The 15,658-nt window shown below is 55.8% G+C and overlaps 1 protein-coding gene across 3 annotated transcripts in view; it reads right to left on the bottom strand.

Moving 5' to 3' along the window:
- Nucleotides 1-13,261, bottom strand: part of CMKLR1 (chemerin chemokine-like receptor 1) — a 39,659-nt gene extending 26,398 nt beyond the window's left edge. Inside the window, exons 1-3 of one of the 3 annotated variants that reach the window (XM_075996643.1) lie at nt 12,980-13,261; nt 2,302-2,508; nt 427-496 (exon numbers count right to left, since the gene is read on the bottom strand). The gene's annotated coding sequence lies outside the window, so the exon portion shown is untranslated. The remainder of the gene's footprint in view (nt 1-426; nt 497-2,301; nt 2,509-12,979) is intronic. The other 2 variants (XM_075996644.1, XM_075996642.1) reach the window with 2 other exon arrangements.
- Nucleotides 13,262-15,658: the final 2,397 nt, after the last annotated feature.

Below are 15,658 nucleotides of genomic sequence, written 5' to 3'. Positions count from 1 at the left end.
GCCATTTGGCCCAGCGTGGAAGACCTGGGGTATAGTCTCTGCCCGAGCTCATGGACCCACTTGGCTGGAGAAGTGGGACCGGACACCAGGCCTCTCTCTCGGACATCATATCTAGGGACTCAGTCTGCTCTTCTGGAAATGGGTTCTAGGCTCCCCGCCAACTCCTGGCTGCCTCGCAGACCGTGGAGCAGGAGCCCAGAGGAGAGACTGGCAGTGGCTAAGCCGGCGGGGGAAGAGGCTGGCCCCACAGCCAAGGGCCTCGGACGAGAGGCACACGGGGCTACTTCCAGTCCCAGAGAGACCAGTGGGTCACCATCTAGGCTTGGCAGGTCACCAGCCTGGCAGAGACCCCGTCCAGGCCAGACCTCCAGGGCTTCAGCTTGGGGACTGCAAAGTTTACCTCTCTGGGCAAAGCCAAGCACTTACCTGTCCCAGGTGCTGGCTGGGCTCCTGTTGGTTTCTGCCCTCTGGGAGCCGGCTGGGACCAGAATCCAGGCTGTGGAAGGAAGCATGTCTCAGTTGTCCAGGAAACATGTCCCAGCTGCCCAGCCACAAATGTCGGAGGGCAGATGGGAACAGGGCTCACCGAAGTGGCTTCTGTTCAAGTGGTGTGGTTAAAACCATTTACCAGCTGTGTGACCTCAGGCAAGTCACTAAACCTCTCTGTGCTCCAATTTCCTCCATACACAACAGAAAGATGAGAAGAGGACCCCATCATCTGTGAGCACCCCCTTCAGACCTGACGATCCATGAATGCTCTGCCCTAAGTCTGCCCAAATGAGCTGCCTGGACGGGAGGCCAGAGCGCAGACTGGGCACCTTGCCCCAGAGCTGACCCAGGACTTCCAGGGCCTCAGTTTCCATCTTTCAGTGCACAGGTCTACCATGGCACGGAATGCAAAATTCTCAAGCTTTTTTTCTTGTTTTTAAGTATATACCCTCAAAATAATATTATGCGTCTTAAAAATAAAACGCGTGATCTCAAAATTATCCTAGTGAGGGTTTGGTTCTCCCTAAGGGAAAGAGATCCTGCCCCCCCCAGGTCTGCACCCCCCCGCTGCTCTTCCTTCCTCCCCAAGCGCTGTCCAGCGCTCACAGTGCGCTGGGTGCAGGGTGGTGGGCGGCCGGGCGGATTTCCCGGGCAGCCGAGATGCGCTTCCTTCCACGGCCTCCAGTCTGACCGCCAAGAACCCCGCTGGCGCCCGACCCCCCATCAGGAACAGGTAGGGGCTTGGCTTTGCCCAAAGATGCTCCACTCGACCTCTTGGAGACCACGGCCGGCTCAGGCCACTGGCCACCACCCCCGGGGGGACCAGGGAGGCCTTCCAGGCGGTCCCAGAAACATGTCCCGGGCCTGCCTGGGACCACAGCTCCTTTCATCTCACCCCTGCCCCTCCCCACCGCCTGAGGAGCAGCCCCCGCAGGGGCACACCTCTCGAAAGGTGAAGCGACTTTCCCGGAGTCCCACGGCTAGGGGTGGGGTTAGCTGGTGGGAAGGCAGCTCGCGCCGGCCACCGTGCACCCACTAGGGCTTCCCTGAATGGCCCTAGCTGCGCTCCTGCTGCTGTGAGCTCAGTTCCAGCTCCCCATCCTAGCTTCTCCCCTTTAAACACCTGTGACAAAGAAAGAAGAAAGAAGAGGGGGAGGGGGGGACGGAGGGAGAGGGGAGGGAGGAAGGAAGGGAAGAGAAGAGGGAAGGGAAGGGAAGAGGGAAGGCAAAGGAAAGGAAGGGGAGGGGAGGGGAGGGGAGGGAAGGGAAGGGAAGGGAAGGGAAGGGAAGGGAAGGGAAGGGAAGGGAAGGGAAGGGAAGGGAAGGGAAACGGAGAGGAGGAGAGGGGAGGGGAAGAGAGGGGAGGGGAGGAGAGGGGAGGGGAGGGAAGGGAAAGGAAGGGAAAGGAGGGGAAGAGAAGGGAAGGGAAGGGAAGGGAAGGGAAGGGAAGGGAAGGGAAGGGAAGGGAAGGGAAGGGAAGGGAAGGGAAGGGAAGGGAAGGGAAGGGAAGGGAAGGGAAGGGAAGGTACCCGTCCATAGATCCATCTCCCACTGCCCCTCCCCACAACCTGTGAGGCAGGATTGTTCTTAACCCCATTTTGCAGATGAGGAAACCAAGACCACATAGCAAGGAAGTCAAGCAACTTGCAGCCAAGCGCTCGGATTCCAGAAGCTCCAGCCGCCTGGCCACCCCGCCTCTCCAAGCCCACCTGCTCGAGATGCGCCTCTCCCACCCTGGCCCGCCCGCCCCGCCCTCTCCCGACACCTGCGCGAGGCAGGTAGGGAGGCCCGTGGGTTGGAGGACAGTGTTACCAGTTCAGCAGAGAGTGACAGGGACCCCAGGCTCCTCGTCCAGGGCACAGGACGCAGCTGGGGTAACCACTTCTCCTCCCAGGCTCTGTCTGGAAGGCTGGTGGGCGGGCAGTGTAGACGTGGTTATGCCAAGATTGCAACACGGCTTCCATGGCCTCCCAGGCCTGCCCTAATCCTCTGAGCTCTGCTAATATGTGGCTTTGTCATCTTTTGGGAAAAAAAAAAAAAGTCAGCCCAATTCCGGTCATTCTGTCTACAAGAAAAGGGAGGGACAGTGAGGCCCCAGTAGAGGTGTGAGGAAGTTGGAACCATAAACTTCTCCTATGAAATTAGCTCGGTAATTTCCTGTCCCCAGGTCCTTGGAGGAGAGGAGGCTGCAGCTCGCTTGCCACCGGGAAGATCCCTGGCCAAAAGGGTCCCCTCGCCTTGTGTCCACTGCGCCTGGACATCCACCTTCACGGGCATTGTGCTGGCTTAAGGCACCCGGCCCGCAAACACCCCACTCCCGCAAGCTGCCGTCAGTTGCGAACAGCTCAGTGTGCGTGAGTTTATTGCCTTGCCTTCCAGCTGGGCATCTGGCCCAACAGGCTTCCGAGGGAAAGGGGCCATGAGACTGGGGAGTCACCCACGGAGGACGAAGTGACAGCCCCGTCACAAAAGCCTACTGTGCAGTGGTACTGTGGTTGCCGTAGGGACAGTCTGTGGCCACACAATTCATGGAAGATTCTATCGTCACCTCTAATTTATTTATTTATTCATTTGTTTATCTAGAGACACAGTCTCGCTCTGTCACCCTGGGCTAGAGTGCTGTGGCGTCAGCCTAGCTCACAGCAACCTCAAACTCCTGGACTCAAGCGATCCTCCTGCCTCAGCCTCCCAGAGTGCTGGGCTTACAGATGTGAGCCACCGTGCCCAGCCACCTAATTTATAAATAAGGAAACTGATGCAGAGAGAGAGAGAGAAACTGATCCAAGATCATCCAGCCCATAATCAAGGTACTCAGGACTCGAACCCAAACTCCAAACTCTGTGCTCCAGAGAGCTACAGCCGCCGCCGATGGGCAGGTGTGTTTCAAAGGCAGAGAGGGATGGTGGCCAATAAAGACATCACAATTTGGAGAATGAGGGAGCGAGTGAGCACATGTGCTCTCTGGGGGCCTCAGTTTCCCCAGCTGTAAAATGGGACTGCAGGCCCTGCCTCTCACGCTCTTGGAGAGTGTCTTTGAAGCCAGCAGGTGGGTGTCCGGTTTATAAGTAGTCCGCCGTGATGGGTCGGAGAGGTGTGACCGCCCCAGAGGACACTCTTGGAGGCAGGAAGTGGGATTGGGCGGGAGCCCAGCCTGGACTCAGATAGTGACAGCTACCTGTCCCCTGGGGCCGTGGAAACGGCACAAAAGACTCCTGGAAGGAGGAGCTGCCAGAGCGGGGATGAGGCCGAGTGTGGATTGGGGCCAGCCTGCTCGCAGGGGGGCTTTTAGTGGGAGAGAAGGGGAGAGCAAAGAAAGGCCCCGCATCCCCCCACCCCTGCTGCGTGGTTTAGCAGAGGCAGGAAACAGAAAGGAAAGATCCGGGCGAAACTACGGCCCTAGCATTGCCCCACGACCACCATTTCTCAGCCTTTCACAGCTCAGCCACTGTGTCCCCTCACCAGCCGGCCAGCTCCCCCATGCTGGGGCCACAGTTTGTTTCTGGAGCCCCAACTCCAGGCCACACGGGATCTCGTTTAAGCCCCTCGACACCCCAGCGAGGAGAGCCCCCTTGCGATCCTCCCTTTACAGTTGAGGAAACCGAGGCCCAGAGCAGTCAAGCAACTTTTCCGAGGACACACAGCCCGCAAGAGGCAGCTGTGGGTTTCCAAAGAGGTCTGCGAGGCAGCAGAGAGGCCGCCTCCACCCACGGGGTGGCCGTTCCAGTCTTACCCGAGGGAGGCTCTCTTTCTTCCTGACCCAGACCCCTGACAGTGGAAGAGGCCCCCCTGTGAGTCGAGTCTGCCATAAAAGAGACTGGAAATCACCCGCACTCCCTGAAGACCTGCTCCTGGCGTCAGTCTGCCCTGTGCCCCATGGCGGGGAGGCCCGTGGGCCGTTTAATGCCAGCCCCGCTCAGTCTGGCTCCAGCAGACAGCCGTGCAACCTGCCTCCTTCCAGAAAGACATCCCCAAATCACCCTGGGCAGACCAAAGGTGCCACCCTAAGTCGACTGTCCTTAGCGCTAAAGGAAACACCTCGTTTCCTCCCAGCCTCTGTGTCTGTATCCGCCAGCGAGCCCTGGGAGTGGCAGGCGGGGACCCACCATTCAATCAGGAAAGCCACCGATGGAGGGAAAGACCCTCTTGTCTAAGCTGGTTTATGGGCCAGACAGGCCGGGAGATAAAGTCGCAAACCAACATGCCCGCTGCTGAGTCGGAACTTCAAACTCAATTAGCCTCGGGTCGTCTGCACTCTTTTGTTGTCCAAATGTCCAAGTTTAATCAACTGAATTCGAAAAGTGCAAGGCTCGGAGGCAACAGGATGCTGTTCCGGTGACATGAAATGGATCAGACCACCCGGAAATTGGGTGGGGCCTTCGAGCCCCCAAAGCGCATCCAGACTCCCTCCTGCTGTTCCCCGCTTCCCACCCGCCACCCCAGACATCCTGCACGCGTTGCACGTCTCCACGGCTCCACTCACGCCGCCCTCCCGGCGCGAGATCTCTCTCACTTCTGGCCAGCTTCTCCTCCAGGCAACTCAAGGCCACCTGGTCCTTTGAACCCGGCTCAAACCCATGCTTCCTTCTGGAAGCAGTATTTCCTGGCTTCCCGGTGAAGGCCGCCTCCGCTGGGCCCCTGCAGAACTCGGGGCTGGTGTGGCAGGCAGGCATCGGCGCCAGCGTGCTTGGCAATAAGCCCTAAGCCCGAACGGCCCGGGATTCCCTTATAGATGTCCCGAATAGACGATGAATGGAATTGTCAGGGGTGTTGTGACCCGGGAGCACCCCGACATTAAAGGCAACCTCCTGGCTCCATGTGCCTTCGCTGTTCGTTCACCTGTCTTCCCGCATGGGGCAGGACTTGTTCCCCCCTGTGTCCCATGCTCCCAGCCCATGGTCAGTGCTCAGCAAGTGCTTGTGCGTGCAGTGGGTGAGGCATGGAGGCTCCACACTCTCCCTCCCGCTGCCTCCCTGTGCTCTTTTAGACAAGTCCCTCTCCCTTTCTGAGCTTCAGTCTTCCCATCTAAAAAGCAAGAGTGTAACCTAGCTCAGGGATGACAAATGATTATCTCAGATGCCCGTTGTCATCCGCTGGGTTTTAAGATCAAGCCTGGTTGGTAGATTGTCTTTAAAGACGGACTCTAACATCCCACCCCACCGCCAGTACTCACATGTCACTCTTGCCATCTAAAGCTGTGCTCTCTTTCTCCTATCCTTGAATCTGGGCTGGCCTGGTGACTTTCCGTGACCAGCAGAATGTGGCAGAAGTGACACTGTCCTAGGTCTCTAGAAGCCTGGCAGCTTCTGCTTTCGCTGTCCCAGAGCCCTGAGCCTCCAGGCAGAGAAACTGAGGCAGCACCGCTGGAAAGACAGGCCACACGGAGAGAGACAGCACAAGTCCCGGAAGGACATGACATCATCTTACACGTCCCAGCCCTAGTCAAGCTCCTGGCTGAGAGCCTCCCATGAACGGTGCAGCCGACACCAGATGAGCCATCCCTGCAGAACCCCGTCCAACCGCAGAATCGTGAACAAATAAGTCACTTCGAGCCACTACATTTCGGAGTGGTTTGATGTCCAGATAAATAACTGAAACATTTGGGCTCCGCTAGAGAGAGAGAGAGAGGCATTACTGATGCACGAGGTCTGCCATGGCACATGGGGAGGAGTGTGCACCCCCATCCCCAGACTAGGTCACATCAAGGTCAATGCCAAATCAATTCAATGCCAATCCAAGATTCTTCTGGGGCCTGCTGGAAATGAAGGTTCCAGATCGGGAGAAGATCCATCCACCATCAGAGAGAAACCTGAACCCCAACAGTGAGGACCATGGCAGGACTAAATGAACCAATAAGGTGGTCCCTCTTGGGGCATTTAGATAGTGACAGAGAGAGAACGTAGAGCAGTCAGTGGCAGGGCCAGAGGCAGTAAGAGGCAGAGATGGGGGAAACTGGGCCACCCTGTTAGGAGAACAGCAGAACAGGGAAGCTGCAGGCTCTTATGGCTGAGGGGACAGAGATAACCCACCCCTCAAGCCACCTGAGATCCCAAGAACCTTCCAGGTCAAACACCAGCCTGGCGGAGCCGCTGGTACCAGCCCCCCTCCCAGTTGGTGCACACATCCTCAAAAATGAGCCCCCCCCCTCTTTGGAGGGAATGGGAAGGAGCCCTGCTGGCATGTGTCCCCAGCATGGGGCAGAAACAGAGGGGCTCCCATATCTAGAAATAGCCAGGGCCTGGCATAGAAAGGCCCGAGCTGGAAACTAAACTGTCTGGGGGGTGGGGGTGGGGGGTCACTCATCCGTGTTGAGCCTTTGACCAGGTGCCAGGCGCTTACTCTGGCTACATCCCTCCCTCCTAACAACCACCCATTTTGCAGATGGGAACACTTGCTTGTTCAGAGTCAGCAGGCTTGTAATTGGTGGAGGAGGGACTGAAAGCCAGTTTGAATGACCCCAAAGCCTGGGGCCTGCTCCTCACTCAGTACACCCTGTGGGGGCCATGTGGCAGGGACTCCACCTGCTGTCGACGGCTTTGAAGATGGGGGCGGGGAAACATAAATCAGGGAGTGTGGGAAGCCTCTAGAAGCCAGAAAAGGCAAGCAAACAGATTCTCTCCTAGAGCCTCCAGAAGGAATGCTCTCCTTGATTTTAGCCCAGCGAAACCTATTTGGGACTTCTGACCTCTGGCGCCGTAAAATAACTAATTTTTGTCGCTTTTAAGCCACCTCCGTTCGTGGTTATTGTTACAGCGGCAACAAGAAACGTATACACTCACTACTTACACACTCTTACTTCATCAAATCTCAGGAATCCATAGATTCTGATAAGGGTTTAAACGACTCAGATAACACTCAGATAACAACGGATGGGTGTGTTTCGAATGTCCCCTGCCCCTAATCACTATGCCAGGTAATTCACTGAGCACATACTAGGGGCCAACGAGCATGGCAGACAGTCTCCGACAACCCTGAGTGAGACAAGAGGAAACTGCGGCTCAAAGAGGGCGCGTGGTTATGCGTTAGTGGGTTTCCCAAGCTCGCAAAGCCGGTCAGTGCCGAGCCCAGGTCTAGAGCCCACATCTGCCTGGCTGCAGGGCCTGTCCTGTCCCCGCTAGACACGACACCCTCTCCCTACCGGCCTTCCTGTTTCTCTGAGCCCTGATTCCCTCGGAGGAAAAACCGGGTGTTCTCGCTGTTGTTTTTCGCACCGATAGCCTCACCCACTCACCCATCGCCTTGCACAAGAGCTGCGCTCAGGAAGAGCCCCGGGCTGGGAGCACGCACCCCGAAAAGCAGAACCGATTCCAACACTCTGCCTGGATGGCAGCTGACCTCCCAGCTGAGTCAGCTGTTGGCACTTCCAGAGCAGGGCTGCTGCGTGGAGGCAGCACACAGCCGGGACACTCCCCGCCCCCACTGCCACCCCCTCCCCCACCCCGCCCCCACCGCCACCCTAGCCAGGACTTCTCCATGCACCTGACTTGAGACCCAGAGACGGGCCCAGAAGGATCCTTTCCAGCCTGGGAACCCAAGGCCACAAGTCAACAAATGCCCACACCAAGCCAGGTGTGCGGAGGCAACTTTCACAGCCCACCCTCCTGACAATAAAAATAGAGAAATGCCTTCATCGAGGTGGCCGCGTGCCGTACTTAGCGCTCTGTGTGTATTATCTCATTTAATCCCGCCGCCACCCTGCGGAGCGGGCACGTGTGGCCTGCCCTCCGTACGAATGAGCAAGCCCAGGGTGTCGGGAAGCAGAGTGCAGAGCCGGGATCTGAATGCCAGGGCGCTTGGCTCGAGACTCCGTCGGCACCACCCCGGCGTGCTGCCAGCCGGCACCACCCAGACATTAACGTTTCTCTCTTGGATAGCACCGCGTGCAAGTCCTGCCTCCTGGTCCCGACCAGCAGCGCAGGAAATGCTAATCCTTCTCCGTCATACTTGTGCCCATCCCGGCAAAAATCTAGAGGTTTGTTCCAACGAGAAATAAATGCACTGGTTTCCTGACACTGCCTGAAACCAGAATGCCCCAAGTCCGGAAGCAGCACAAAGTGGCTGCCAATGGCAGGGCCCCTTCCCTGCATCCCAGGCCTGGCCTACACCCTCCTCCTCAGAAGAGGGCCTGGAAAGAGCCCCAGACCGGAAATCAGGAGCCGGGGGGTCCTCATGCCAGCAAGTGACCTTGGGAATGTCCCTTGGCCAATCAAGGCCTCGACTTTCCTCGTCTCGAAAATGGGCACAAATGTAACTCCCCGTGGCCCCTCTGAAGCTCTGGGAGGGCAGGCATCCCGTCTGCCTCATCGTGAGGGCCTCAGGGACAGGGGCCGGGCCTGATGCCTGTCACCCCTCATGTCGACGCAGCCCCTCGCCTCCGGGCTTTGGCCACACAGGAAATGGGTCCCAGGCACTGCTAGGTGCCCGGCCCTGTCGAGGCCTCAGTGCCATCCAGGGCCACCGACACCCTCAGGGGCCAGCCCTCCTCTTTCTCACGGCCAGCAGTTGTCGTGTGTAGTCACGCTGGGCTTCCTCGCCCCAGGCTGGCTGCCAGCCGCCTCACAACCGACCACCTTGGCCCATTCTGGGGAGTCGCACAACGATTCCTGAGCTTCCTCGTCCCCTGTACCCATCCCTGGGGGAGTCCAGCCCAAGGAAAACCCCTACCCTAACCACACTCACACACACACACACACACACACACACACATGCACACACACGCACACACACACACACACACACAAACATCCCCATGTGCAATAGAAACCCTAGGACAGGAATAGGATTTTCTGAGTTCAAATCCTAATCCTTTCTCTTATAAGCCATGTGACTTTGGGCAAGCCCCTTTACCTCTCTGAGCCTCATTTTCCTCATCTATAAAATGGGTTGATAGTCCTGAAGCCCTTCCACACAGGGGGGATTTAATGAGATGACGGATACGAATATCTTCAACTTAACTGGGACGTGAGCAATACAATTGTTATTCTTGTTTCCTTCTTCCAGGAGGGAAAGAGAGTGGCAGTTACCCTTGTTCCAGAGAAATCCGTGCTCAGGGGCCTGGGATCCGGGAGTTTACACTGTATATTGGATGGGAATGACCTTGAGGATAGGGACGTATTTGTGGGCCCAACACCACCATGTTAATTTTAAGAAAATGTAGGCTTCGACTCAAAGGATGGAACAGACCCCAGAGGTCACCGTAATTGTGACAGAGACAGAAAACTGTCCACAAAGACCCTCTGTCCCCATCCACAGTGCACTGCTACAGGTGGGCACAGGTGGCCCTGGCCAAGAACGCGGGTCCCAGCGCCCTTCGCAACTGGCCTGGCCATGGGACAGGGCTCAGGTGGGAGAAGAAGTGACTCTGGCTACTTCCAGGCCAGGCAGGTAAACAAACGTGCCACCTCCATGCCTCCTGTCCTCCCCTGCAGACAATGATGCTGTCCGGGGGGTTGTGGGGCCACCAGATGAGCCGCTAAATTGCTGCAGCGAAAAGAAACACCCCTGTTCAGAAACACCTGCCTTATGATAAACATCTGTCTTGTTTGGGCCGCTGTACATTTGGGGGCTATTTGTTACTGCAGCTGCTACCCCAACTGGTAAAAGTTCAATGTCCTTGTTTACAGATGAGACGATTTTGGCCAGAGAGTGGGGCCACCTCGCCTAAGGTCACACAGCAAGTTCATCAGAGGTCTAGAACGTTGGTCTCCTAACTCCTTGGAGCAGATTTGCGGTTTTCAGCCTGCCTGCAAAGCTACAAGGATTCTTAGAGGCCGTGCAGCGACAAGAGTCAGGCATCATAAGCTGCAGCCTGGAGTCCCCCTACCTTTTTCCTCCAACGAGAATGACGCCACTTTTACCTGCTCTCGAACTGCACTTCCCCATAGACTTTCCTTGGAGGAAAAGATCCCGTGGCTTATATAATTTCAGAGCCCTCACACTGGAGGATTGCTACCTCGGTCTGACTTTCTGTGGTCCTATAAGGCAGTTTCACTTCTCCACTACGCAACGTGGCCTCGGTTGCTGACACAGAACATGTGGATTCACAGAAGCACGTGAATATTTACTTAGAAAGGAAAAAGAAACCTCAGTGTGCAGCAAAGAACCCGAAACCGTGTCATGAGCAAAGCACAAAAAAGCAAAGACCTTCAAGTCCTCCAGATCGGTGGATCTCAAGTTCCGGGGTACGTTTGAATTGCACAGGAGCTGGTTCGACACTCAACTCTAGGTGACTCTGATTCCAAAATCTGAAGCTGAAAGGAGCCCCCGTGATTATCGTGGTGCAAGTGGTCCCGAGACTGCACTTTGAGAGGTTCCAAGTATTGTCGCTTTGCAACTGGCAGTAATGACCGCACCGGAGCCGAGTAGCTCAAAGAGGATGAAATGGGCTTTTGGTTTTCTAACACACTGGTGGGCATTGATAATCTGAGCATTAATGTGAGCATGAATCTGAGCATTAAGAATACACTAAAGAAATCAATAATAATTTCTATGGCCAAGACAAGTGTCACGGGTGTAGACAGCATGATTGGATAGAAACGACCATGAGAATAATAGCTAATGTTTATAGAGCCCTTATTATAAGACAAACTCTGCTTGGCACTCTAGGTGCATAACCTCATTTACTCTTTACAATGATCTTATAAGGCATTTACTGTTCCTATTCCCATTTTATAGATGAGGAAACTGAGGCCCAAAGATAAGGAATAACTTATCCCCGGTCACTCAGTTGGCATGTGGCAGGCCAGTCCAAACCCACCACCAGAGCTGCAGTGTTTGATCACCTCTCGTAGAGGTCTAGTACCAGGTCCCCCTCCAGGCCCGAGTTTCCTAATCTGCAAAAGGGGCATCTTAATAGTACCTTTGTCACACAGCCACGTGACAATCCAAGAAAACCGTCTTGATAAAGTGGTTTGCAAACTGAGAGGAGTTATTAAGTAAACATCTAAGACACGGAACTTTAGCGGAACTCCTCCCCACCCCATTTTATGGATGGTGAAACTGAGGCCTGGGTATTTTATTTATTCAATCAACACTATGCAGTGAATCTAATAGATGCAAGTTCTTGTGCAGGGGACCGAAGTACAGGCCCTGGGGGATCCTAGGGGACAGGCCTTGACCCAGTGGGGATGGGAGACTTCTGGGAAGGTATCAAGCCAGAGAGAGAAGTGACTTGCCCAAAGTCAAGTTCATCCATTCCCTGAAGTTTTAGGGGAGTCCAGAGAAGGCTCCTGTGCACCAGGAAGTCACTAGTGCCATGGACCTCCCAAGTGCCTGGCAGCTCACCATTTGAGTGCCACTGGTTTAGGTTAAACTTTCCTTCTTAAGAAGATTCCAGGCCACCCCCATCCTTATTTGCATCGGCAACAAAGGCATTAGGAGCAATCCTTCCTTCGAGCCAGTTTGGAGGGGGCAGGAGAGACAGCACGAACCCCAGAGAAGACTGGTCTTTAAAAGGAGGTAGAGGATACAGAAACGGAAGTTGGGGGCTCTTTTTTTTTTTTGATGGAATTGCTGTGTGACCTCAGACCAGTGACCTGGCTTCTCTGAACCACACAAGTCTCACATCGAATAGCAGTTACTTGATCATCACCATGTATAATTTGTAATTTTGCCAACAAAGTTGCTGCTTTCTGTGGCTAACCCACTTAAAATGTGCTAGTCTGAAGACACAAGGGAGTGGTGGGGTATTTTCAACAGAGAGCACTGGCAAAGCGTTTGTATCCTTCATGTACAAAGAACCCATGCCAACAGGAAAAACGCGTGGCAACAGACTTGAACAGAACAGTCGCACAAGAAAAGTGAACGCTACATTTATAAAAAGAGAATCGACATTAATAAAGAGATGCAAACTGAAGCATCTAGCTATTATTCTCAACGTCGCACCAGTTTGAGGCATGGACCGACCGCAACAACATGGGTGAGGGTGTGCAACTATCATACCCCAATACAACTCCGTAGTGCAAGTTGGCACAACCTTCCAAGGGACAATGTGGCCAAGGAGGCTCAAAAGAAAGCCTTAAAAACAGGCAAACCTTTTACCCAGCAATTTCGTCTCTGAAAGGTGTCCATAGGACAAACGCACACAGGGGACATACTAGATCAAAGTGTTCATTGCAGCACTGGTTTATAATGGTGAGAAAAAGTGGAAGCCAATTCCGCGGGAAAGGGTTAAATGCATTCCAAAACATCCTTTCGACGCAGCCGCGAGAATGTATACCGGAGAAACACAGATGACACGGAAGGAAGTCCCCCGATCCGTGGTTAAGAAGAAAGCAGGTCACCAAACCAGAGGTGGGCATCCACATGTACATACCCACATGTGTGTGCTCGCTATTTTTTACGATGAACATGCATGACTTTTGAAATTTGAAAACAGCAAGAAAACTCTTTTCCTTTGGACAAATGTTAAATTATAAAAAGAATCGAACTTTTCTCTCTGCTGGTGTTCCCCTTCCCCGGCCCCTCTGGAAGACACGAAAGGCAAACGTGATACCTTCTCGCCCGGACGGTCTTCCCGTTGGTTCCTGGTGGCTGGCTTTCCCAGCTTCTTTCTTCCAATCACACGGTTCCTCTGGCTGCAGCTGTTGTCCCAGAGAGCAGTTCGTTCATTCACTCACTCATTCATTCATTCATTCATTCATTCAAGATCCCCCCCGGAGGCCCCCGGGTGGCACAGCCCCTGGAACACGCTTGTCCCGTGGCAGCCTTCCCAGGGAGCCCGCTCTGCCCCGAGCTCCCCGCTCACTGCCGGGGCTGCTGCCCTGAGTGCAACAGGGACAGCACTCAGCCAGAGAAACAGCTGGAAGGAGGCGAGAGGAGGGAGGGGCAGGAAACTGGGCTGACTGAGGGCGGGGGCGCCAGCTGCAGGGAGCGGGGGCCGCCAGGAGAGGCTGCCCCTGCCAGCCGGGACGGGGCTCGTGGGTGGCGGCCAGACCCACTGGGGACGACCGGCCCCTCTGGCAGCCGAGCGCAGCTGGGAGCCGTGCCCGCTGTCTCGGCGCAAACCAGGAGCACATGCGGCCCCAGGCTGCTGGGGGAGGGACAGCCTGCTCCCAGCGAGGGACTCGAGCTCCAGACTGGCTGTGAGACCGGCTCGCTCTCACCCCAGGGCTTTGTGAGCAAGCGCTGTTCCTCCCACCTCTGTGCTGTTCCTGCCCTCTTTATGGCCCCTGCTTCCTCTTCAGGTCTCAGCTTTGAGGTACCTCCCAGGAAAGCCCTTCCTGACCCTCTGGGGTCTGCTCCCCTCTGCCCCAGCGGCTCACCCTGTCACAACGCTGATGCAGGGTGTCCTCGCCCGTTAGAGAGTGTCTCTCTCCTTGCAGTGGGATGATCAAAACGGCTGACAGCAGGCATCCTACTGGGCGATTGGGATCTCATCAATCCTCGCAGCAACCCAAGAAAGTAGGTATTATGACTACCCACATTTTACTGAGAAGGAAATTTGGGCACAGAGAGGTTAAGTCATTTGCCCAAGAACACACAGCCAGCAGGTGGCACGGCTGGGATTCCAACCAGTCTGGCTGAAGACTCAAGAAGTAACAGAAGCGCCCACTGTGTGCACGGCCCCCCACTACCGTGTGCTTCCGTGGAGTAAATCGTGCAAACCGTCAAGGATGCCAGGAGAGGTGTCACTTGCCCATTTTGCAGAGCAGGGTGCCGGGGCCACCGGACGGAAGTTGTTCGGCCTCGGGCGCCCAGCGGGTGCTGACGGAGACAGGACCGGCCCCGGGTCCGTCTGAATCCACAGCCCAGTCCAAGACTGCCTAGGATAACATTTTTAGAAAGGAAAAGAGGAGGGGAGGAGAGTGGAGGGAAAGAGGGAGGGAGGGAGAGGAGGAGAGAGACCCGCTCTTCTTTGGGCCTCAAACGCATGGGCAGGTCGGGGAACGTGTCCCCGTCATCTGATCAGTCCCAGACCCTCACCTTCCTCTCCCCACCATCCTCAACCCCTTAATTCAGTGATGCTTACACTTAGAAGCCATCAAATCTAACTCTTCCATGTTGCAAATAGTAACTTGAAGCTCAGAGAGGTTAAGTCACTTGCCCAAGGTCACACAGCTCCGTAGACTCAAAAGTCAGACTCAGCCTACCTGGCTCCCAACCCATTTCCTCCCCTCTCTGTCGAGCTTACCTGGAGGACTCAGTATCCAAACCGTTACTGTGCAGGTGGGAACCCTGGGCCCAGAGGAGGCAAGGGACTCCCCCAAGGCCACCCCGCAGTGAGTGGCAGAGCAGCAGCCCTGGTCCAGAGCGGAGGGCGTGTCCATAGCGTGATGCTCGTCACCACCTGAAAGTGAGTTACGAACAGAGACCAGTGGTTTCCGACGTGTGGTCTCCAGCCAGCGCCCGCAGCCTCTCCCGGAGGCCTGCAGCTGTGCAGACGCTCTGGCCCCGCTGAGACCCAGTGAACCGGAACCTGGGGGGCGGTTTCCCGCCACCGGGGTTTTAAGAAACCCGCCAGGGGGGCATCTGATGTTTGCTCACATTTGAGAGCCACTGAAAATAGTCATTTCAACTAGGAATCAATCGAAACGTGTCCAGGAACAAGTGGCCCTGTCGGTGCACGGAACGGAGGTGGAGAGCGCGGACTTTGGATCCTTGGGCCCTGGGTTGAGTCGCCGTCCCCACCACCGTCAGCTGCGGGGCTTGGGCAGGTCCTTTCGCCTCTCTGAGCCTCAGTTTCCTCATCTGACGAGAAGGAGGAGGAAGAGGAGGAGGAGGAGGACGAGGAGGAGGACGAGGAGGAGGACGAGGAGGAGGATGAGGAGGAAGAGGAGGAGGAGGAGGACAAGGAGGAGGAGGACAAGGAGGAGGACAAGGAGGAGGAGGAGAACAAGGAGGAGGAGGAGGATGAGGAGGAGGACGAGGAGGACGAGGACGAGGAGGAAAAGGAGGAGGAGGAGGAAGAGGAGGAGGAGGAAGAGGAGGAGAAGGAGGAGGAGGAAGAGGAGGAGGAGGAAGAGGAGGAGAAGGAGGAGGAGGAAGAGGAGGAGGAAGAGGAAGAGGAAGAGGAGGAGGGGGGAGGAGGAAGAGGAGGAGGGGGGAGGAGGAAGAGGAGGAGGAGGAGGAAGAGGAGGAGAAGGAGGAGGAGGGGGGAGGAAGAAGAGGAGGAGGGGGGAGGAGGAAGAGGAGGAGGAAGAAGAGGAGGAGAAGGAGGAGGAGGAAGAGGAGG

Source organism: Microcebus murinus, chromosome 22, assembly GCF_040939455.1.
Source record: "Microcebus murinus isolate Inina chromosome 22, M.murinus_Inina_mat1.0, whole genome shotgun sequence".
Classification (NCBI taxonomy): Eukaryota; Metazoa; Chordata; class Mammalia; order Primates; family Cheirogaleidae; genus Microcebus; species Microcebus murinus.
This window is presented reverse-complemented; position numbering and strand designations above follow the sequence as displayed.